Source organism: Manis javanica, chromosome 14 (genome assembly GCF_040802235.1).
Source record: "Manis javanica isolate MJ-LG chromosome 14, MJ_LKY, whole genome shotgun sequence".
In the NCBI taxonomy this organism is placed as follows: domain Eukaryota; kingdom Metazoa; phylum Chordata; class Mammalia; order Pholidota; family Manidae; genus Manis; species Manis javanica.
Window position 1 is genome coordinate 21,834,214 of NC_133169.1, and position 25,329 is coordinate 21,859,542.

Here is a 25,329-nt window from a genome sequence, read left to right on the forward strand (position 1 = left end):
CAAAAAAAAAAAACCGCTCCGGTTTCTTTCCACCCGCCGGGAGCCGGGAGGAGTGGCGCTCGGGTCCTGCCGGGCCGGGGCTTGTATCTTACCCCCTTCGCAAGGCGCTGGGTTCTTGCAGGTGTGCTGGATGTTGTCCTGTGTCCTGTGGTCTCTATTTTAGGAAGATTTTTCTTTGTTATATTTTCATAGCTCTATGTGTTTTTGGGAGGAGATTTCCACTGCTCTACTCACGCCGCCATCCTGGCTCCGCCCCCTGAAATTCATTTTTAAGTATGTTTTTTGTCAATGAACAGTATTTATTATATTGGTTTGAGGTACACAACATAGTAATTCTAGTTACACACATTATTAAATCCTCACCCCAACTAGTGCAGTTACTATTCGTCAACATGAAAAATGTTACAGACGCATTGACTGTAGTCTCTGCCGCACTTCCATCTCCGTGACCAACTTATATTGTGATTGAGATTCCTGTGCCGCTGCCTGGGCCTGTCCTACACACACCCCACCTTCTCCTCCCCCAGGGTAACTGCCGTCACTGCTCAGTGTCTGTGATTGTACTGATGTTGTCTTCATCTTGTTTTGTTTTCAGACTCCACATATAACAATTTAGTTTATTGAGCCCTATATAAACAAAGATAATCATTGAACCAAGTAATCAATCTAAAAATCTTTAATGAGATATATTACTTTTTTCATAGAGGTCTTCAAAACCTGGTGTGTATTTGACAGAGCACAGCTCAGATCCACTTAGGCATGTTTCACATATACAATATCCACGTGTGGGGAGTGGCTCCTGTACTGGACAGCAGCACGGTGCTCCACAGGCATAGAGTAACAGAACAGCACCCATGCATCCAGTGGTGTCACCAAATCAAAGGAAGAGAAGCAGTTCCTATTGGGAATAAGAACAGGAAAGCACAGAGGATGTATCCTGTCAGAACTTTTGACACACATTGTCCCATCAGCTTGGACTCTGCCCAGGAACTGGAACTGACTAACATTAAAAATGTTCCACATTGCTAATAATGGAACATCTTTTCTTGATAAAAACTCATACTATCTTATTCAGATCCCACCAGCCCAATAGAATTAGGGTTTGCAATAGATGTTATTTAGTTGTGGAGGAAAAAAAAACCTCATACAAGTTATGTTTCCTGGATTGAGATTTACAAATATATAATTAATGAATCAAATATGTTTAAAAAGGTAACCCAAACTGTTAACCATTAATAGTTAACTATTAATTAACCATTAACTAGACTGAGAGACAATTTTTACTTTTTACTTTTGCTTTATGCTGTGTAAGTGTAGACATTTGCAAGAAAGTTGTGATGAATTAATCATTTTTCTTTATTTTCTGGGGAAAATTATCTTTCAATATGCTTTTGCCAGATAACAACAGATAAAATTCTTCTATTCTGTTTAGGACTTGACCTGAAGAGTTTATAAATAGGGCAAAGTAAAAATTTCATTTAATTAACATACATTTAAAGGCAATTCCCTTTTTTTATATTCTATTAGCATTTGAATATAAGGAAGATATTAAAACATACATATAAAATATGTATAGAACACATACTATCTTATTCAGATTGATTTTTGTTATTTATCCATTCTTAAAGATTTTTTTTCAGTAAAATAGTGGAACATATATTTATAATTTCAATGTTTGTAACTCATTTGAGCTATTGATATTAACAAAAATAACTATTCAACCACAGACTTCAGATTGCTTCTTAACAGGATAAAATCAGAGCAATTCAAATTAGCAACAAATTAACACAATATTTATGTTGTCAATTGCCATGTGAAAAGTCCTAGTAGAATCATTTATAAGCATTCCCCTAATATGCAAATAAAAGTGTGGGTCATTTGATCTTTCTTTTAATAAAACAAACAGACCAGGGTGTAAAATTTATTTTGTATCTTCATATGGATGAAAGAAAATTGTTCTGATTGTTCACTTATATTTGTTCATTGTTTATGTCAAAGTCAAAGTTCTATAGACAAGTTATTTTGTTCTATAGTTAGGATACCAAATATCATGCCATAAGTAAAAAAGTAAATATAAAAATATAACAGGATTTCAAAGATTTGGAATTATAAAAGGACCCATAAGATGATCATGTCCATGCTGTATAACATCATAACATCTAGCAATATGTGGGTGTTAAATTTAAATTAAAAAATCCAGGTCCTCCATCACACTATCTAAATTTCAAACGCTTAGAAACCACATGTGATATTATACGTTGCAGATATAAAATGTTTCCATCATTGCAGATAGTTTTATTGGACACCACTGTTAGCTCTCTTAGCTGACAATGCATTAAAATGTTCATCACATTACTGGACAAATATTAATCCTTCAATAATGTGCTAAAAATTATTGAAATTTTGTTTTCATGGATAATAATACTCAAATATGATATTTCATGAAATCGATAAATACAATATTACCAATAATAAATATAAGAGCACAGAACATTTTTATACTAATTGCATGGAGAAAACAAGTAGATGGAATTCCTGCTTCCTCCAGTTTTGCTCTAGGCATACAAATCTTGTTAGAGAAATATTGCAAACTTTTATTGTTGTTTTGGTATATTGCTATGCCTGTCATCTTATAAAAGTGAGGCCTTATTATTTCTGGGGTCATCAATCCCGAACTAGATGATAGCTTAATGAAAAAAAAAAGGATTTGAGAAGAGGAAGTTAAACCAAGAAGTCAATGGATAAGATAATATTTTCTCATCATTTAAACAGTGAACAGATCAAGGGACAAAGAACATTCCAGAATACTGACATTCTGGAAAAAAGCTGGTATTCACTGCCAGGAGCTAGAAGGGACATTGGGAAGTGAAGGATCACCACAGAGCTAAGTACATATATTTTTATTTGTTTTCCTTGGATCTCATGTAGAATGGGCCAGAAAATCTCAGAAGGCATTTTCCAATTGTTTCATATTTGCTTACTGTTGACCAATAAATGGTATTTACCAGATTTCTTTGCACGACAATGCTATAATTTATTGTAGTTACTGATTTTTTCCCAAAATATTCTGTTTAATTACGTTTGAGCCAAATGTTACGCTCATAAAAATAGAAAAAAATATTGTTTGAATGGAAATAGCAATTCTCAAAGGATATTTACTAAGTTTCTTGAATTTTCTGTAATAGTTTAAAAAGGTAAAAACTGATATGTTTAATATATAACTGGCATTATTTTGTTTTGATTACACTTATGTAATTAAATTCTTAAATGACACTAAAACATAGACATTATGATTCCCTTTTGTAATGAAGAAAAGTGAGGTGAAAATATTGAATAATACCCTTCAGCTAATAATCATGATGTAGCATGACTTCAATGTCCATATATTATATGCTCTACCAAATGGTAATGTGTAGAGGACTGTCTGAAATGGCTGACCTCAAAATCCAAATTAGATGGGGTGCTGGTTGTGAAACACACTAATGTACCTAGGAGCCTGCTTTACTATCATTTCCATTACATTGTCCTAAAATGAAAGCAGAATGGATTAAATTCACATGCCCTATCCTCTCAGTCCTTGAGTAAAACAAGGCAATATTTATGAGATTAATAAACATTGTATAGTGAAATCTTAACATTATATAAAATCATGGTCCTATAAAATGAGACTCAATTATAATTTTAAATATTGTCAAAAAATAATTGTACCTCACATATGAAATAGGGAAGATAGATTTTATTCAAGACTATTACCACAGAGGAGAGAGATTGAGCTCAACTCCCACTCAGCAAAGGTGGAAGAGTTTTACAGTCGTGCAGTCGTGGGCTGAGCTAGTGGAAAAGCTCAGGAAGACCTTAGCAGGAGGTCGGCCAGGCTGACTAAGTATTCTGTGTTCCCTAATTGTCCCTTATAGGAGTCGGGCTACTACTTTCCCACTGTGACTAGGAGACAGGGGAGCTATTTTTGATGATTATATTTAAAAGCGATGGCCCCCAGGTCCTTGAAAAAGACACTCTTGGATTATAAAACTGGTTAAAAGACTCTAGGAGAAAATTTACATCTCAGAGGGGCAGAGGAAGAAATTACAATGGAAACTTTTATAGGAGCTCAGGGGCCTAAAATCACAAAGAAACCTGTTGAAAGTATTGTCAAGCTGAGGGCAGGGTTCAAGTCCTCTTGGTCAATACTTGATATCCACTGTGGCAATCTTTCTTCTTTTTAACTTTTTACTTTGAAATAATTACAGGTTTACACCCCCTCCCCACCTCCCCATAGTATATAGAGTTCCCACAGCTTTTTCTTCAAATTTTCTACTATTAATACAATAATATTAACTACATTAAAAAACATATTTTATTTTTACAAGTTGTTCCAGAAACACCTTTTTTTTGGAATCTAGATTCCCATTTAGCTGTCATACCTCCTTAATCTCCTTATCTCTGTGACAACTTGTCAGTCATTGTGTGAGTCTAGTTGATGACCCTGAGACTTTTGAAAAGCACCAATCAGGTTTTTCTCAGTAAGCTGTCTCTCAATTTTGGTTTGTTGAATGTGTTTTCATATATTTAGTTTGAGGTTGTGCAGTTAGCCCAAGGGGGTCACTGAAATTATGCTGCTCCTTCTTGGTGCATCATATCAAGGTGTACATGATGTTGGTCTCTCTTATTACTGGTGTTCATACTTTTATCACTTGATTGAGGTGGTGTTTGCCAGATTTCTTCACTGTAATTACAATTTTTCCCTTTATAACAAATCAGTATCTTCTGAAGATATACTTGGAGACCATGCAAACAATCCTTTTCTCGTCATGTTTTGCCTGTTTTTAGCAACCCATGATGGTTCTTATCTGCCATAATTATTATTGTGATGTTTGCTAATAATGATTTTAATTTATTATTCCTCCTCTATTTATAAAATTCTGTCATAAGGAATAATGTACCTCTTCCTTTACTATCTTCTGTTTTTTCTTTACTCATTTATTTGAACCATCATATAAGCTTTCCTGAGAGCACTATGCTGTAAAAAATCCACAAATAGCTGAGACAGAGATACCACAGAGATAATCCTGAGATGGCATGAAATGAGATGACGTGTTCCAGGTGTAGCCACTGCCTGATTGCAACTGCGTGCAAGACTTCAAGTCAGAGCCACCAACAGAGCCCTTCCTGAACTTCTTACAGAAACTGAGACATGATGAAATGAAAGCTGTTTTAAGCCACTATTTCCAGTGACATTCAAGTTATACCTTCTAACAGAGTCTTTTATTGGTTAACATATAAAATTGTCTCCCCATCTCAGCACTCCTATTCTTCTTACCTTATATTTCTAACACTATTGCCATGTTTTTACAGTTTTCTTTTTCTTTCCTGTTCATCTCCACTAAAATATAAACTCTCTTTTGATGTAAACCATGAGTTTGGCCATTCTGTTTATTACTGTAGCTCCAAAGTCACTTAGTGGCCACTGAATGAGGATTTATTGAGTGAATAACTGAAAATGGTGAATAAGGGAGGAGCTATGGAGAGGAGACAGAACATAGATGGTTGCCCATAGGTAGACTAAATGAATAATAATGACAACACTACAGAATACATGGTATATGTAGTCACACATTCATGTGTCCAATAAAGCCTGACTTGGTTCCTTCTAGACCATACAAAAGCAGAGCTTTGACATACATTCCTTTCCTTTGTTATCCAAGGAATTTAGGGAAGTTCTTGATATTGTATTCTTCCTGTGAGAACTAAAACAGAACAGAAGAGCAGCTATTTCATGGTAATTCATAGAGAAAGGATGTTGAAATTAATTTGCCTTCTTATTCTCAAAATGATGTTGTAAATGTACTTTTTATTCTTGTTATTTTCCCAAAGCATATGGGCATGATGTGTTTGGAATGTAATTTAAAAAAAAGATGATTTTTTAAATTTGAGTAATGTAGGAAGGGTAAAATAGTGAAGAATTTTCCCATTCCTATAACAAAGGTAGTTACTGCTGGACATAAAGACTTTCCAAAGTTTTAATGTGCTGCAGTCCACTTCTTTATCCATGAAAGGAGAAGTCTTTCCTTGATCATAGAGCTTATCTGAAGCCTAAAAATAAATTTATTTTCTAAAACACATGATCTTCTATAAATGGTTGTCAGTTTTCTATCAATAAGAAATGCCTATTATATTCTTCCTATGTACTGCCCAGAACAATTATAGTATAAGAAAATTGCCAAATGAGAGAGATGTTAAGAAAATGTCAAACATGAATTTTTTATTTTATCCTACCATATTGCAACTTTCTTTCTCTGTACCTCACTGAATTATAAATGTTGAAAGGATTTTTTTGAAACTATTATTTTACACATAAGAAAAATTAACTACATAGACTATCCTTTTTCTGCCTTTTACATGAGAAAGAAATACATGAACTTTATAGTGTTAGTAGCTATTTTTTCTAGGTAACCAATGAGAGAGAGAGAGAGAGAGAGAGAGAGAGAGAGAGAGAGAGAGAGTAAATTCAGAAACAGTCACGTCTGAAGTCCATAGAGTTTTAATGATCCATAATCCTATAGGCTCAATACTTGATTTGTTTATTTACCTGCATTTTATCTATTATCCTGTTGTTCCTTCCCAAACTGAATACATCCTGATTCTATATAACTGTGCTCTGTCTCTGGGATGATCATTGAATGACCTTGTAGGTATTACAGACCAGTAACTAACTTCATTGCCTCCAATTTAAAGGCACTTGTGAAACTCCATCAGTGTAGATCATTCTTATTACTTAAAATTTCAATTGTTTATTACCAGTCTGCATTTGGACTATTTCTAAAAGTTTGTAAGTGATTTGTTGAATCTATTTCTATTTTTTATGTATTTAAAAAAAATATTGAATAAGGGAGTTCAACCTCTTATTTAGGCAGACTTCATTGAGTTGGTAATATTAGAGTCTACTTGAAGAAGAAAAAGATTTTGTATAAAAAATATTTTTATATAAATAATCCAAAACCTTTTAATGCTAAATAGAAATAAACAGATTTTCACTTTACTTATATAATATAAGAATATAGAATTTCTTTAAAATATTCTCATACTGAGGGAGAAGAAAAGATGGCGACATAAGAAGTCAGGCAGACACCTCCTCTCAAAACCACCTGTAATATGAAAATACAGCAAATACAATTAATCCTGAAAGAGCAGCTGGAAAGAAGACTAGGACAGACTGCTTACATCTACAGGAAAAATAAGACCTCATAGAAAAATGGTAAAGTAGCAAAGCTGAGATCCAGTGGGACCCAAACCCTTCCCCAACCCTAAATCACCAATAGAAGGAAGAGCAACAGAGCAGGGAGGGAGTAGAAGCCCAGGACTCCTGAACACCCACACCTGGACATTGGCTGTGGGAGCACAAACACACCTTAAATGGTGCTCTGGACATTAGTGGGGTTGAAAAGCAAAAACAGGCAGAATACTCAGAGAGGTTGAGATTCCAGCCCCTTGTGGAGAACAGGTACCCACAGCTGGCTGCTCTGTGACAAAAGAAAGGTGGGCACTTTGAAAGACTTTCCAAAAGTGAGAGGGCTGTTAAAGGGGCAAGGATTACACAGAGCTTCCTGCTCAGGAGAAAGGATGGTTAGACAAAATCATCCCAGCACACTCAGCCCAGCAGGTTGGAAACTTTGAGGAGCTTCAGGCAAAACATTCCCACTTCTGGTGATGTGTGTGGGCCCCCCCCCACCCATTGTGATATGCAGCCTGCTGCCTCTGTGTTCCAACTGGCACTGGTTCACAAAACTTCTATCCTTGCCATCATGCCAGGCCAGCCAGAGGGCAGCCCTGCCTATGGCAGCTACAGGGGCACAAAGCAGAGGCTACTCCCTGCATGTGTGGCTCGCTGGCTCTGGCAGTGGAGGCAGGCACTGCAGCTGGGAAGCAGGAAAGAGCTCTTTCCTCCCAGCAGGTACTAGCACCACTCACCTGCTACCCTACCATCACTCCAGGTGCTGGGTAGCTCAGAAAAGTAGAGTTTCTGGGCACCAGAAGAAGTTATTATTCCATAAGAATCATTAGCAATATGTAATGGTAAGAGAATCATACAACCCAAAATTCCTCAAACACCACAAAGAGGGCTAAGTGACACTGAAACCACCAATCTCCTTGATACAGATTTCAAAATAAAAATCATAAACATGCTCATGGAGCTACAGAAAAATATTCATGATCTCAGGGAGAACTTCCAGAAACAGATAGAAACTTTGAAAAATACAATATCTGAAATGAAACATACAATGGAGTGGTTTAAAAACAGATTAGTTGAGGTAGAGGAGATGATAGGAGAAGAGGAAATTAGAGAACAGGAATACAAAGAAGATGAGGCACAGAGAGAAAAGTGGATCTCTAGGAATGAAAAAATAATAAGAAAATGATGCCGCTAATCCAAATGGAGCTATATTTGTGTTATGGGGATACCAGAAGAAGAGAGAGGAAAAGGGATAGAAAGTCACTTTGAGAAAATGATTACTGAAAACATCTTCAATCTGTGGAAGAAAATAGTCTCTCAAGCCATGGAGGTACACAGATCATCAAACAGAAAGGACCCAAGGAAGACAACACCAAGATATATAATAATTAAAATGGCAAAGATTAAGGACAAGGACAGAATATTAAAAGCAGCCATAGTGAGAAAAAAGATCATATACAAAGGAAAACCCATCAGGCTGTCATCAGACTCCTCATCAGAAACCTTCCTTGCCAGAAGGGAGTGGCATGATGTACTTAATGCAATGAAACAGAAGGGCCTTGAACCAAGAAGACTCTACCTGGCAAGATTATCATTTATATTTGAAGCAGTGATTAAACAATTTCCACATAAGCAAAAGTTGAGGGAATTTACCTCCCACAAACCATCCCTACAGTGTATTTTGGATGGACTGCTATAGATGGAAGTGCTCTTAAAGCGAAATAGGTGTCAATAGAAAAAATAAAACCACAGAAAAGGAAGTAGACCAATTAATTACTAAACAAATACAAAATTAAAGAAACTACCCAAAAAGTAAGTCAAGGGATACACAAAGAGTACAGAATATGACACCTAATATATAAAGAATGAAGGAGGAAGAAAAGGGAGAAAAAAAAGAACCTTTAGACTATGTTTGAAATAGCATACTAAGCGAGTTAAGTTAGACTGTTAGTACATAAGCTACCGTTGAACCTTTGGTAAGCACGAATCTAAAGCCTGTAATGGCAAAAAGTATCTATCAATCAATAATCTCCCTAAATGTAAGTGGACTGAATGCATCAATCAAAAGACAGAAAGTTACAAAACCTTTCCATCCATCTATAGGCTGCCTACAAGAGACTCACTTCAAACCCAAAGAAATACATAGACTAAAAATGAAGGGATGAAAAAGGCATTTCATACAAATAGTGAGAAAAAGTAGGCATTGCAGTACTGGTATCAGAAAAAAATAGACTTAGAAACAAAAAAAGTAACAAGAGACAAAGAAGAACATTACATAATGAAAAATGTGTCATTCCAACAAGAGGATATAACCATTATAAATAACTGTACACCCAACAGAGGAGCACCTGCATATGTGAAACAAATACTAACAGAATTAAATGGGGAAATAGAATGTAATGCATTCATTTTAGGAGACTTCAACACACCACTTACTCCAAACGACAGACCAACCAGAAAGAAAATAAGTAAGAGAAAGAGGCACTGAACAATACATTAGAACAGATGAACCTAACAGACATCTACAGAACATTTCACCCAAAAGCAACAGGATACACATTCTTCTCAAGTGCACATGGAACATTTTCCAGACTAGATCACATACTAGGCCACAAAAAGCCTCAGTAAATTCAGAAGGTTTGAAATTGTACCAACCATCTTCTCAGACTACAAAGATATGAAATGAGAAATAAATTATGTGAAGAAAACAGAAAAGCCCACAAACACATGGAGGCTTAACAACATGCTCTTAAGTTTTCAATGGACCAATGACCAAATTAAAACAGATATGGAGACAAATAAAAGCAATAACTCAACACCACAAAATCAGTGGGACATGGGAAAGGTTGTTCTAAGAGGGAAGTATATTGCAATACAGTCCTACCTCAGGGAAGAAGAACAATCTCATATGAACAGTCTAAACTGACAACTATTAAACTAGAAAAAGAAGCATATATTAGGCCAAAAATCAGCAGAAGCAGGGACATAATAAAAGTCGGAGCAGAAATAAATAAAATTGGGAAAAATTAAATAATAGAAAGAATCAATGGCACAGGAGCTGCTTCTTCAAGAAAATAAACAAAATAATAAACCCCTAGCCAGACTTACCCAGAAAAAAAGAAAGTGTATACATATAAACAGAATCAGAAATGAGAAAGGAAAAATCACTATGGACACCACAGAAATACAAAGAATTATTAGAGAATACTATGAAAAATTATATGTTAACAAATTTGATAACATAGAAGAAATGGACAACTTTCTAGAATAATACAACCTTCCAAGACTGACACAGGAAGTAACAGAAAATCTGAACAGACCAATCACCAGCAATTAAATTCAATTAGTAATCAAAAAACTACCTAAGAACAAAACCCCTGGACCAGTGGGCTTCAACACTGAATACATTATCAAACATTTAGTGAAGACTTCATACCCATACCCCTCAAAGTTTTCCAAAAAGTATAAGAGGAGGGCATACTTCCAAACGTATTCCATGAGGCAAGAATCACTCTAATATCAAAACGAGACAAAGACAACACAAAAAAAGAAAATTACATACCAAGATCCCTGAAAAACATCGATGCAAAATCCTCAACTAAATATTAGCAAACTGAATTAAAAAATACATCAAGAGGATCATCCATCATGAACAAGTAGGATTTATTCCAGGGATTCAAGGGTAGTACAATATTTAAAAAATCCATCAACATCTTACACCACATAAAGAAGGACAAAAATCACATGATCATCTCCATAGATACTGAAAAAGTATTTGACAAAATTCAATATCCATTCATGATAAAAACTCTCAACAAAATGGGAATAGAGGGCAAGTACCTCAACATAATAAAGGCCATATATGACAAACCCACAGTCAATATCATACTTAACAGTGAAAAGCTGAAAGCTTTTCCTCTAAGATCAGGAACAAGGCAAAGATGCCCACTCTCACCACTTTTATTCAATATAGTCCTGGAGGTACTAGCCACAGAAATCAGGAACAAATAAAAGGGCATTCAAATTGGTAAAGAAGAAGTTAAACTGTCATTCTTTGCAGATGACATGTTATTGTACATAAAGAACCCTAAAGAATCCACTCCAAAACTACTAGAAATAATAACTTAATTCAGCAAAGTTGCAGGATACAACATGAATACACAGAAATCTGTTGCATTCCTATATACTAATGATGAACTATCAGAAAGAGAAATCAAAGAAACAATTCCATCTACAATTGTATCAAAAAGCATAAAATACCTAAGAAAAAACCTAATCAATGACTCAAAAGACTGATACTCTGAAAATTACATGACATTCATAAGAGAAATTAAAGAAGACACCAATAAATGGAAATACATCCCATGCTCATGGATAGGAAGAATTAATATTGTCAAAATGGCCATCCTGCCTAAAGAAATCTATGGATTCAATGCAACCCATATCAAAATACCAATGGCATTCTTCAATGAACTAGAATAAATAGTTCTAAAATTCATATGGAACTGCAAAAGACCCCAAATAGCCAAAGCAATCTTGAGAAGAAAGAATAAAGCACAGGGTGTTACACTCCCCAACTTCAAACTCTTCTACAAAGCCACAGTAATCAAGACAATTTTGTACTGGCATGGGAACAGACCCATAGATCAATGGTACAGAACAATAGAGCCCTGATATAAACCCACACATATGTGGTCAATTAATATACTATCTTTAACAAATGGTGTTGGCAAAACTGTATAGCTACACGTAAGGGAATGAAATTGGATTATTGCGTAACTCCACACACAAAAGTAAACTCAAAATGGATCAAAGACCTGTGTGCAAGTCATGAAACCATAAAACTCTTAGAGGAAAGCATAGGCAAAAATCTCTTGAATATGAACATGAGCAACTTTTTCCTGAACGCAACTCCTTGGGCAAGGGAAACAAAAGCAAAAATGAACAAATGGGACTACATCAAACTAAAAAGTTTCTGTACAGAAAAGGATACCATCAGTAGAACAAAGAGGCATCCTACATTATGGGAGAATATATTCATGACCACATATTCAAAAAGTGGTTAACGTCTAAATATAAAGAACTCAAACATCTCAACACCCAAAAGCTAATAACCAGATTAAAAATGGGCATAGGATATGAACACTTTTCCAAAGAAGAAATTTCAAGGGCCAACAGGCACATGTAAAGATGCTCCACATTGTTAATGATCAGGGAAATGTCAATTAAAACCAAAATGAGGTATCACCTCACACCAGTTAGGATGGCCAACATTCAAATGACAAGAAACAACAAATGCTGGTGAGGGGGCAAAGAAAGGGGAACCCTTCTACACGGTTGCTGGGAATGTAAATTATTTCAACCATTGTGACAGTAATATGGGGGTTTCTCATAAAACTAAAAATAGAAATACCATTTGACCCAGTATTTCTACTCTTAGGAATTTACCAGAATCATGGATTCCAAAAGACATATGCACCTGTATGTTTATTGCAACACTATTTACAACAGCTAAGATATGGAAGCAACCTAAGTATCCATCAGTAGATGAATGGATAAAGAAGAGGTGGTACATACACACAAAGGAATATTATTTAGCCATAAGAAAAAAAACAAATCCTACCATTTTCAACAACATGGATGGAGCTGGAGGGTATTATGCTCAGTAAAATAAGACAGGAGGAGAAAAGCAAATACCAAATGACCTCATTTATTTGTGGAGTATAACAACAAAGCAAAACTGAAGGAACAAAACAGCAGCAGACTCACACAGACTCTAGGAATGGACTAGTGGTTACCAAAGTGGAGGGGTTTGGGAGTATAGGTTGGGAGGGATAGAGAAGGGCATTATGATTATCACACATAATGTAGGGGGTCATGGTGAAGGCAGTATAGCACAGAGAAGACATGTAGTGACTCATAACATCTTACTATGCCGATGGACAATTACTGCAGTGGGGTGTAGGTGTAGGTTAGATAATATAGGTGAATGTAGTAGACATAATGTTGCTCATGTAAAACCTTCATAAGATTATATGACAATGGTACCTTAACAAAAAAAAATGCAAAAAATTATATATTCTCATACTACTTCCTACATATAGTACAAGGCTCATAAACACACACACACACACATATGTAGTATTCATGTGCCAAGGTTAAGTTTTAAACACAAAAAGAAGTATTTTCGAAGAAGATACACTTATTATTTATAGGAAACCTATTTAAAAGCACACTACAAGTTGGCTACATTGTTTCCTGTAAGAGATCTTGGATAAGATTAGTGTTTGTGTATTTTAATTTTGAAATGACTGGTGCATTTTAATTATGAAATCATGATTTTGTTTTTACTGTACAGATAATCTAACAAATTTGTTTTCTGGGCTTTGAGAAGGATTTACATGTAAAATGCTATAGAATTAAAGTGACTTACTAATTTAAGTAGTATGATATATGAAAGTGAGTCGTAAATAGGGTTGAATTCATGACTTTTTAGGAATATTCGCCTTCGTCCTCAATAATTTGTACCTTCCCTTTACAATATCTGCAATAAGATGATGTATGAATTTATTTCTCACTGCTACTGTGACAAATTACTGCAAATTTGGTGGCTTAAAATAATACAAGTTTATTATCTTATCATTCTAGAGGTCAGAAGTGTGAAATGAGCCTCACTGGGCTAAATTCAAGGTTTCAGCAGGGCTGCATTTCTCTGGGGAATCTATTTTCTTGCCTTTTCCAGCTTCTGGCATTGTTTAATTTCTAGGCAATTTCAAAAACAGCAATGGAGAGTAAAGTCTTTGCAAAGGCCGGTGAAACCTTTCTCACATCACAGTACTTTACTCTAGTGTTCCACTTGTACACTTAAAGAAAGTTGTGATTACATGAGACCGACACTTAGAACCCAGGATAATCTCCCTATGTTAAAATCAGCTGATCAGCAAACTTATTTCATCTGCTATCTTAATTTCTCTTGTCGTGTAAATATAACAATTTTACAGGTTCCAGATATCAAGACGTGGGCATGTTTGGGAAGCACTATTTTGCCCATCACAATATACTCTAATCAAAGTTAGTAGATGGAGTATTACATTTATAATGCATGGCTGGTTGTTAAAATAAATTATTTTGCAAACATTCCAAGCTTTAAAAATGTAGAATACAATTGAATTAGTATTTTTATAAAACCCCCTAAATTCTCAAATTAGTTTTTGAGAATATTTCATTTACTGGCATATATGCAATGTAGTAGCTACTCCATTACCTACAAAATATTAGAATGAAGAATCTGAGGTAGAATTTAACTTATGCATATGTTCAATTTACTTGCTAAAATATAGATATTAACTAAAATTTCAATTTACAGTATATATAATTAATTTTAGATAGTTTGAAATCAGTATAGGAATCGAACAGAATTGCTATAATTAATTTTACATATTTGTTTTGCATTTTTGTTGAATATTCATCACTGTTTGATTCTGCATCACTGCCCGCTCTCTCTCTCTACAGTATTTCCCACAAGTCAGCAATCAATCTATTCTTTCAAATTAATGTTACTTCTAACAAGAGACCAAATCAAATAATGGCCAAATTCCAGGAATCTTATTTCCTGTCTCTATATACAGTACTAAAGTTTATTTATGGCTGTAGCACACTGATGGCAGTAAATCTGCTTATTCAGAAAGAAAATAATGGATGTTGTATAAATGCAAACACTTATGGGAAAGTATTATGTGAATACAATTTCTGTTGTGATCTTCAAGGTGAAATATTAATGGACATGTTTTTCTAATAATGTTGCTCATTGAAAAAATAATTAGAGTAAAAGTCTAAATCTATGCCAAGTGTTTATGTTTGTTTGAGGGTTATATTAGTGATGTTTGAGTTGCCGGTACACTAATTTCATACTTCTGTTTATGCAGTAGGGAAGACTAAAGGCAAATTTTGTTCTTTTGATTGTTCTTCACATATTTCAGAAGAATCATCTGATTAGTTGCTTTGGAGACTCTGTTGCCCTCTGTCCTGCCTTATGATTATGTTCATGGCTTATGATTTAATTCAGCTTGTTAGCTTTATTTTCTTAATGACAAATAGATAAACTGGGATGGATATTGCATTTGAAATTATGAAAAAGGTGGTTGATTGACATTGCAATATGTTTCAATTTTAAAATGTGTTGTCTAAAAGTGATTTTGTTTTCCATTTATAGAAAACTTTATTCTATAGGAACTGTCAGAACTTTGCCATATGTTAGCAAATATTTTAAGTTTGAAATTCACAGGGTTGTCAACCCATGAATCTATAACTCTATCCTAAAGAAACATAAAATTATTTGCACAAATGCAAAGATGTCCAGGGCACCACCATTTAACTAGTTAAATTTAACATCAACTTAACTATCTGGGAGTTCTGTGATGGCCAGTATTGTAAATAACCTTCTCCCCATTCTGGCCTTCTTACAATGCATACTATGCACAGACATGGGGTGATTTTCAAAATACATAACTCATATAATCTGCATACTAGTGATTCTGAATTTTTCATTGCATTTAGCATAAAATTAGGTCACATGGCATTATTTACAAAGCCATGCAAGTGTGGACTCTCAACTAACTCTACTACCTTATGTATGCTACCAACCATCATCCCAATCACTTGTGCTCTAGAAAAAAACTTCCATCTAACACAAGCTCTTTGCACTTCCTGTTCTGTTTATTTCCTTTCCCTGGGTCCTTTGCTGACTGGTTTCTCTCATTTTACATGTCTGAACTTGAAGGTCAATGGCCTGGAGAGCCTTTCCATAATCAGCTATGCTAAAGTAATGATTTCTCCTTGTTATTTTGTATCAGATAAAACTTATTTCTTAACACTTATCCATTATAATTTTTTCTATTTGTTTATTTCCTTAATATCTTTTTTAACCTCCAGAACATGCATGTTATTATAAAACAGAATTATCTGTGATTGCACCTGTGTCTCTGATGCCTATGTGATGTTAGGATTATGATATAGAGCTCATTAAATAATTGTTGAAAAAAATATAAATTATAGTTTATAATCATGAAATCCCAAAGCAGTCCATAAAATATTATGCTTATTTATAGATACTTGTATTTGAGAATCTCCAATATATATTATTAAGTAGGAAAGAAAAACAGTTCTGACCCAATAGACAGAATTAATTCAATCAACAAATTTTACTAAACACACTACAGAATTGGTGCTATTAATTTAATTTGAGATGCTGTAGGATTATGAAGAGGAACCAAATTAAACACACACATACAAACAAAAAACACAAAGTATCTTCCTTTATAGGATAAAATTAATTTATATGACAAATACAAAAATCAGTTGCATACAGGCAAATGTATTTACATTATCCACCCATGTATCTGTGAAATGTGTGCCATTTTGTATGTATCTATCTATACAGTAGACAAATACGTAGGATGACATAACCCAAATTATTAAATATGATTACATTCATTGAACCAAATTGGTCTACATTGAAAGATGAATGTGGACTTCAGGTTTTATTCTATATATTGAAAAACTGTTAGGATCATTTTTTCAATGAAGTTAAAACCATGGGTAGTTGTGTCACAAAGTGGCAAAAAAAAAAGGAAAGAGGAGCTGAGTTGGTGACTGTCTTATATTGCAGGGAAAGGAGACTGGAATTTAACTGGAAGCCTGTTAGGTCCTGTTGTGAAAAGGTGTTCTACGCTCAGCCTTGTTGGGGTTTCAGTACCCTAAGTAACTTCTTCAGTACCTTTTTTTCTTACTCTAGTCCTAGAAAAACATTTTCTAATGCTTGGGATGTTGGCCTCCCTTTTGTGAGCTACTGCAGGCTTCTCAATGTCTTCATGTTACAAATAGGACTGAGTTGACTGTATCAAAATGTTTTCCTCATATTCATCATGAAGAATTCCTCCCAACCTGGAAGAATTTTGAATGTATCAACCTCTTTAATGATCTTTCACACGGCTTCTACAGATAGCTCCACCTTTGGAAATATGTGTATTTGGAAATACATGGAAATTAGTTATAACCATCCTTATAGCATCACATCATGTTTTTCTTTATCTTGGAACTAGTCCAGGAACTTGAAATAAGATATGGCTTGAAAAATGTTTTAATACCCTACATCTACCTTGTAAATATGAGATATATGCTAAACGTTACAAAGTAGGAATTTTTTCAACAATAGTCCAGCAAATCTATTATTGAAGCATTGAAATATTAGAACCACATCTCAAGTATGTCATGGCTGGGAAGGACATGCCCACATCCAGCCTCTGAAAGGTGTGATGATCAATGACTAAAAAAATACAAAGGGACAATCGTGATTCTACCAATCAATCCATACAGAATCCTGTGCTTCATATTTCTAAAATATTTTTCACTTCAGAAAATATATTGTTATATTTTATTTCAATTGCACAAAAATCTTATGGTGTATATAAGCTAATATTGATCTAATACTTATTATTTTACTCTTGTTATAATCCTCAATTTATTTTAATTTTGCAGACACAATAAATTAGTAAAAATGCTAATTGACTTAGTTAATATTTTCAACTTAAGCAGAAATAAATACATAATTTTATTATTCCAAAAATCTCTATTTTTCACCATATAATGCACCTTTATTTTAGCTATATATAAAAAAATTCAAAATGTATTATTTAAATATAAATAATGTAGTTATAATTTTAGTTGGGGCTTATTATTTGAAGGATGTACATAAAATAACATCTTTATTTTGATTCTATCAATATCTATATGTCATCAACCAACTGGTCATTCAATAAATATCACAAATAAAAATGCCACATTAAAAAATATGAGCACTGAAATACAATGAGGAAAAAAATCTTTTGACTGATTAGCCATTACATTTTCAAAGATAGTCCTTCAAAGATTTTACTTTTTTTCTCATTCTTGAAAGAAACATTAAATGAAAACTAATAATTATACAAAATTCTTTGATTTGGATATAGGTCTGTGTCTATGTATTTGTGTATGCTTCATTTTTAACTTCTAATTCTGTAATGAATAATAAGACAAAAAATAGAAAATTAAAATTTACACTTTCACAGTGTTTTATTTCTAGAGAACTTGTAGCTTTTAAACATATATGGACTGCATACCTAGAAGGAAATTATTTTGATATGAATTTGTTTCAGTATTTCATTGAGATATTTCATTTGCCTTTAATAAAAATTTGAGTTAGATCAAATTTTGAGGAACATTTAGCATATTTGACTATACTTATGTGCAGAAGAAATAATGTACAATAAACTCACTGTCAAATTAATTTTGAAAAAGTAAGCATTTAACTCAAGCTAATAAAGTTGAGAAAACTGACAAATTAATATTTCAGAGTTAGTGGAGACCTCTATTGCCCACTATTTAAATTATTCTCAAGTCAAACTGCATCAAGTCATATACTTCAAAATAAGGGAGATCTCATAATTGCTTTGTATACAGGATTGCACTATGCTCCTCAGTTAGTGGGTTATTTTTTCTATCTAAATTTTGCTTCATTTTTGTTTCTGTATACTGTAGTGATGTACTGTTAGACTGACCTAGTGCTACCTTTTAAAAGATGATATTTTCTTGTTTCTTATTGCTCTGAAAGAAAGCACTTAATCAAGTCTTCAGTGGTTAAATTTTTATGTTTTAAGTCAAAAAAATACTTGAAAATAGTAACGTTAACGATTGAATATTTACTCAGTTTTCTCTTTCAATATGTTATTTTTATCCCCAAATTCTGCAATTCCAGTTCATATGGAAAATTATTTTTAATGCACTGATACTAAACTTTTTTCACATTATGGGAAATTTGGAACAATTATAATGTAAACTCATAGACATGTTTATAGAAATTATGTACATTTAGAAGATGGATATAAGCCATTAAATATTATGTTTGCCCAATTATCATCAGTGATTGTCTATGAGTAATGAAATTTATTATTTAATTTGTATTATTTTGTATACTTTTCTACATTTTCCAAAATGGTTGTGCTTTTTATGTATCAAAACATAACTACTTTTCTTGTTTGATGTAAACAAATTAGTAATCAAAAAGTAATTGTCTTACATTACTCACAGCTTTTCAACAATGTATTGGCATTATTTATTTCTCATAGCACCTTTGACTGGCATCATATGTAATTTAGAATATCCTACTGCTCTCAAATGTACCTAATTCAAACATTTTTCCTTTTCTGAAGACAGAAACTTTTCCTGCTTTCCCTGTTAAAAAATGCTTCTTCAGTGCGGATGGAGAGCAGCATTTTTCCTATATAATATCTCTGAAAATAAACATAACCTCCTTTAAGGACACAAACAAAAATGATTTCCAAATTTCTACTAGAAACTTTTAGGTATTAATTCTCTCCAAATTGGAATGTCATATTTTATTAAGTGAGTTTACCACGTTCTCCCACTTTTCATTTGTCTCCCTTTGTAATATGTCCCTGGAGTACCAATGGAAAAAGGAGTCATGAGAGATTTAAACTGAAGACTGAGATCATCATTACACATTGGTGTTAGTGTATTAGTTTCTAAGGACTGCTATAACGAAATATCACAGAGTGGCTTAAACAGGAGAAATTTATTGTCTCACCCTTTTGGTAGCTAGAAATCCAACATCAGGGTGTCCACAGGATTGGTTTCATCTAAGGTCTGTGAGGAAGAATTGATTCTATGCCTTTCCCCCAACTTCCAGAGGTTTGCTGGCAGTGTTTGGCATTCCTTAAACGCTTCCTGTAGAAGTATCACTCCAGTCTCTGCCTTTGTTTTTCCTTGGCACCCTCCCTATGTAACTGCCTGCTTCAACATTCCTCTCTTTCATAAGGATACCAGTCACAATTGGATAGGAGTCCACTGTACTCCACTACAACCCCATCTTAAACATTTTCAACAATGCTATTTCCAAACAAGATCACATTCTGAGGTATTTGTGGTCAGGATTGCAACGTATGAATTCTCAATATATGAACACAATTCAACCCACAACATCTCCTAAACCACCATATCTCAGCAATCAGCAGAAGATTAAATAGCTTCCCTTCACCTTGGAACTTTTATTTTGATTGGGGCAGAGAACGATGCAACAATGAGCAATAGATATATAAAGCAAATATAACAGCACACAATGTTAAGTCTCTTGGAGGAAAATGCTTCTGGAGGAAGGGGAAGGAGATTCCAGGAGTGCTGCTATAGGAAGGGCAAGCAGGAAAGGCCTCTCGGGGAAAATATCTGAGCAGAGGCCTGAGTGTGGTGAGGCTGTGAGTGCCGGAAATCTGCTGGAGGACAGGAGCATGCTGGCCATGGTGAGTCAGCAGAAAGGAGGCTGCTGGGACCAAGAGTGGGAGCAGGAGCATTTGAGGCCAGAGAGGTGAGCAGGGTTAAGCAGGGTCACATGGGCCCTTAGAGGCCATGACTGGTAATTTCCATTGCATTCCCCATGAGAAGAGAAGTCCTTAAAAGATTTTAAGCAGGGGATGATATAACTTGGAGAACAGATTTGTCGGGGTAGGGGTGGGAGTAGGGAGTGGAAACGCACAGGCAGGGGAGTCCATAAGGAAGCTCTTGGTGCAGTCCTCGTGAACCTGACAGAGGCCAGGACTCATAAAAGGATGGCAGTGGATGTGGTGAGAAAAGTTAGAGATGAGACAGCTCATTATGATTATATGCTGATGGATTAGGTGTTGAGTATGTGAGAAAGATATGAGTCATTTACAAATTTGGGGCCTAATCAACTAGGTGAATGATACCACCAGTTTCAGAGATATAAAAGCCTAGGGAAGAAGTAGACATGGAGGGTAAGTCAATGCCACATACGTGTGATATCTAGGACACATGTAAATAAAAACTTAACATCCATTTGAACATGTCCTATCAGATTGAAGAATTGAAGCCTGAGTTGAACAAATTAGCTGCCTGAGTCCTGTGGGTCCACTTTATAAAAGTAGAAGAGTACAGGATGGATTTACCAACATTATCATTTAGGGATTTCTAAATATGTAAAGTGATATAATTTTGAAAATATTTATTATAAAATGACCAGCATCAGTTTATATATCAAGACAATTGTAAATTCTTATGGGAGATTTGTTATTGAGTTATTCTGTGTGGTCTTTTATGCTGAATTGTATCAGTGAGGCTATAGTCTTCTATAATCTAATAATCATCAACACTTTCATTACTACCACCAAAATCCAAAATGCTAATAGATCTCAGTGGTCCAGTCTCTGTGCCCTCTTTGCTGCTTTCTGAATATACCAAGCATATTTCTTGGCAGGACCTGTGCACTTGATGGCATGTCTACTTGTAAGACTTCCCTTGCCCTCCACAGCTCTCTGTTGAATGTTGTCTCTTCTGAAATGTCTGCTATGACTATCTTACTCATAGAAGATACACAACAGTGCACTTTCTTTTCCTGGCCTTGCTGTACTTTTCTATATAGTATTTTTTCCATTGGCATATCTTACACTTATTTAGGTTTTGCTGGTCTTACTAAAATGTTAACTCCATGCCGACATATTTTGTTTCTACTATAGCACCAGAGCTTAAAGAATAGTTGGTGCGCACTAGGAGTTCTAACCTGTGAACACTGTTGAACTTATACCAGCTAATCATAATGAAGTCAATGATGAACTCAACCATCCTTTGCAAACATACTTAAATTACAGCAGTTTCATCCAGCATGCATTTAATAAACTGTCTTTATTAAAATAACATTTATTATCTCAAAGTTGTAAGGCAAGAGACTTTGGAATTATTAATATTGATCTTTCAATGTCATAAGAAAAGACTTAGCAAACAGACAAACCCTGCTTCATGATGATAAGAAACAGAAAATGTAGATTCACATATAATAATGACTTGTATGTAAATATTTCCTGATCTTCTTTGTTATCTAAACATGTTTGATTTTAATTTAGAGCTTTTTTGCATTCTCAAATGCACTTTTATACTTTAAAGATCCTTGCTTCTAAAGCTTATAGTTCTTCTAAATTTAATTTTCATCAATGCTATCTTGAAAATAGTTAATGGTTTGTGGAACACTACTTTGTCATATTATATGTCTTGATGCAAAAATAAATATTGTTGTAAAGAAGAAAACATAAGTTTGGGTATCCATTTCATGATATATTATTATCACCAAATTACCTTTCTCTTTCCTCCTACTAGTAAAGTAGGCAATTATGTGATCAACATCTTCTTTTTTATTAATCTGCTCTGTTCATAGAAATCAAGGCTTATTAATTGTTCTTCTCAACCATTTCTCATTATAAAGTAGGTGAGAAACATAAGGTTTATATTGATATCAAATTTAAACTTTTTAGTTCCTAATATTAATTTTAGAAAAGAGAATTATAAAACCATCACAAAATGGCAAAATGCATCCTCTATCAACTTCAACTCTCATTGAACATTCTGATGAGTTTATTATCTTATTGGCCTCTGTGTGAAAAGTTACCTTTGTCACAATTGCATATATACAAAAATATAAATGCTTTGAGTATATACTTTACATGTATTTAGCTGAGGGATAATCTATGTCTATGCCAAAGTAAACTATTTTCCAAGTTATTATTATGTCTGCTCAGTATGAGATGAGCCTGATTAAATTTTATCCAGAAGTCACATGAATATTTTGAACTTTTCAACTTTGTAAAAATATTGGCAACTCTTTTCTTGGAGTAAGAATCTAATGTGGTGATTTCAGTTTTAAAGAATTACTAATGCATCACAATTTCACATTTTCTCTACATTGCCTACAATTGACAAACAGAAGGAGGAATAAAATTGCTGATTGCATTACTAGGGCACATTTACTCCTGCATTTCAGAAGAAATTTAAGTGTGTGGACTAATTTTTAAACATATTTATTGAAGTAAAGAGATTCAAATTTATAAAATTTCAAGAACATATATTTTTGGTTCTTTGTCTACTTTTAAGAAAGCAATCCCTTTTGGAAATAAAGATAAACGATAGTGGCGTGAGTGGTGAGACAGAGACTTCATCCTAAAACCACATATAATATGAAAATATAATTGATATAACTAATCCTGAAAGAGCTACAGGAAAGAAGGCTGTGCCAGACTGCATAAACCTGGAGGAAAGAACAGACCTCATGGGATAAGGGTACCATACCAAACCATGACCTGGCAGGAGTAAAGCCCTTCCCCCACCCCAGCTCACTGACAGGAGGAAGAGAAGAGGAGCAGGGAGGGGAGTGGAGGCCTGGGACCGCTGAACACCTAGCCAGGGAGATCAGCTCTGGGAGCATGAACCTACATTGCATGGTGCTCTGGTGATTAGTGGTGTTGGAAAGCTAAGACAGGCAGAATAACTGGAGAGACTGAGATTTCAGCTGCCTGTAGAAAACTGGGATCCATATCTGGATGCTCTGGATGGGCAGTCTGAGAGACTTCCTTAAAGCAAAAGGACTACTAAAGGGGCAGGGATTACACAGAGTTTACTGCTCAGGAAAAAGGACAGGTAGACAAAGTTGTCTGGGTGCACTCTGCCCAGCAGGTTGGGAACTTTCAGGATCTTCAGGTGCTCCATCCCCCTGGTTGGCTACACAGCTCCAAGAGCCCCCACCATTATACACAGCCTGCTGTACCTTCCACCCAGGAAGCCTTCACTTGGCTTGCAAACCGACAAAGCCTGCTCTGGTATCAGGCAAGCTAGAGGGAAGCCCCACCTACAGCAGCTACACATGCAAAGCATAGAGGCATATACCTGTGTGTTTGGTCCACTGGTTCTCGCAGTGGAGAAAGGCATAGCAGCCTGGAAGCAGGAAACATCTCTTTCCTCCCCCCAGGTACCAACATCGCTCCCCTGAGACCCTGACATCACTCCAAGGGCTGAGCACTTCCAGAGAGTAGAGCTTCTGGGCACTAGAGAGAGCCATATACAAATACGAAATGTCAAAGTAACCTGATTCAAAGCAAAATCTCACAAGCACCAGAATAACACTCGAGTGAGACTGAACTAACAAACCTTCCAGAAAGAGAGTTCAAAATAAAGATCATAAACATGCTCCTGGAGGTACAGAAAAATCTTCAAGAACTCAGGAATGAATTCAGGATGGAGATCCAATTGTTGAGGAACAAAATGGAGGGTTTTAAAAGCAGATTAGATACAGTGGAGGAGATGATAAATGAAATAGAAATTAAAGAAGAGGAATACAAAAAGCTGAGTCACAGAGAAGAAAGGATCTCTAGGAATGGAAGTATGCTGAGAAAACTGTGTGACCAATCAAAATGGAACAATATTTGTATTATAGAGGTACAAGAAGAGAGAGAAAAAGGGACAGAAGGTTTCTTTGAGAAAGTAATTGCTGAAAAGGAGATGGTCTCTCAGGCCATGGAGGTACGCAGATCTCCCAACACAGGGAACCCAAGGAAGACAAAACCAAGACATATAATAAGTAAAATGGCAGAGATCAAGGATAAGTACAGACTATTAAAAGCAACAGAGTGAGAAAAAAGACCTCATACAAAGGAAAACCCATCAGGCTCTCATCAGACTTCTCAGCAGAAAACTTATAGGCCAGAAGGGAGTGGTGTGATATATTTAATGGATGAAGCAGAAGGTCCTTGAACTAAGAATACTCTATCCAGGAAGATCATCATTTAAATTTGATGGAGGGATGAAACAATTCCCATATAAGCAAAAGCTGATAGAATTTACCTCCCACAAACCATCTCTACAGTGTACTTTGGAGGGACTTCTATAGATGGAAGTGTTCCTAAGGGTAAATAGCTGTCACCAGGGGTAACAAAATCACCCTAAAGAAAATAGAACAGTTAATTACTAAGTAAATGCAAAATTAACTCAACTAATGCCAAAGTGTACAGAATATGATACCTAATATATAGAGAATGGAGGAGGAAGAAAAAGAAGGTGAAAAAAAAAACCTTTAGATTTTATTTGTAATAGCATACCAAGTGAATTAAGTTGGAGTATTGGATAGTAAGGAGGTTACCCTTGAATCTAAGGTAACCATGAATCTAAAGCCTTCAATGGCAATAAGTACATACGTACAGATAATCACCCTAAATGTA

At 34.8% G+C, this 25,329-nt stretch overlaps 1 long non-coding RNA gene across 1 annotated transcript in view; it reads right to left on the minus strand.

The window, feature by feature from the left end:
- Positions 1 to 728: 728 nt before the first annotated feature.
- The window catches only part of LOC140845923 (uncharacterized), a 70,002-nt gene continuing 45,401 nt past the window's right edge, over positions 729 to 25,329 (minus strand). Inside the window, exon 3 of the long non-coding RNA XR_012124839.1 lies at positions 729 to 898. This is a non-coding gene — a long non-coding RNA (uncharacterized lncRNA). The remainder of the gene's footprint in view (positions 899 to 25,329) is intronic.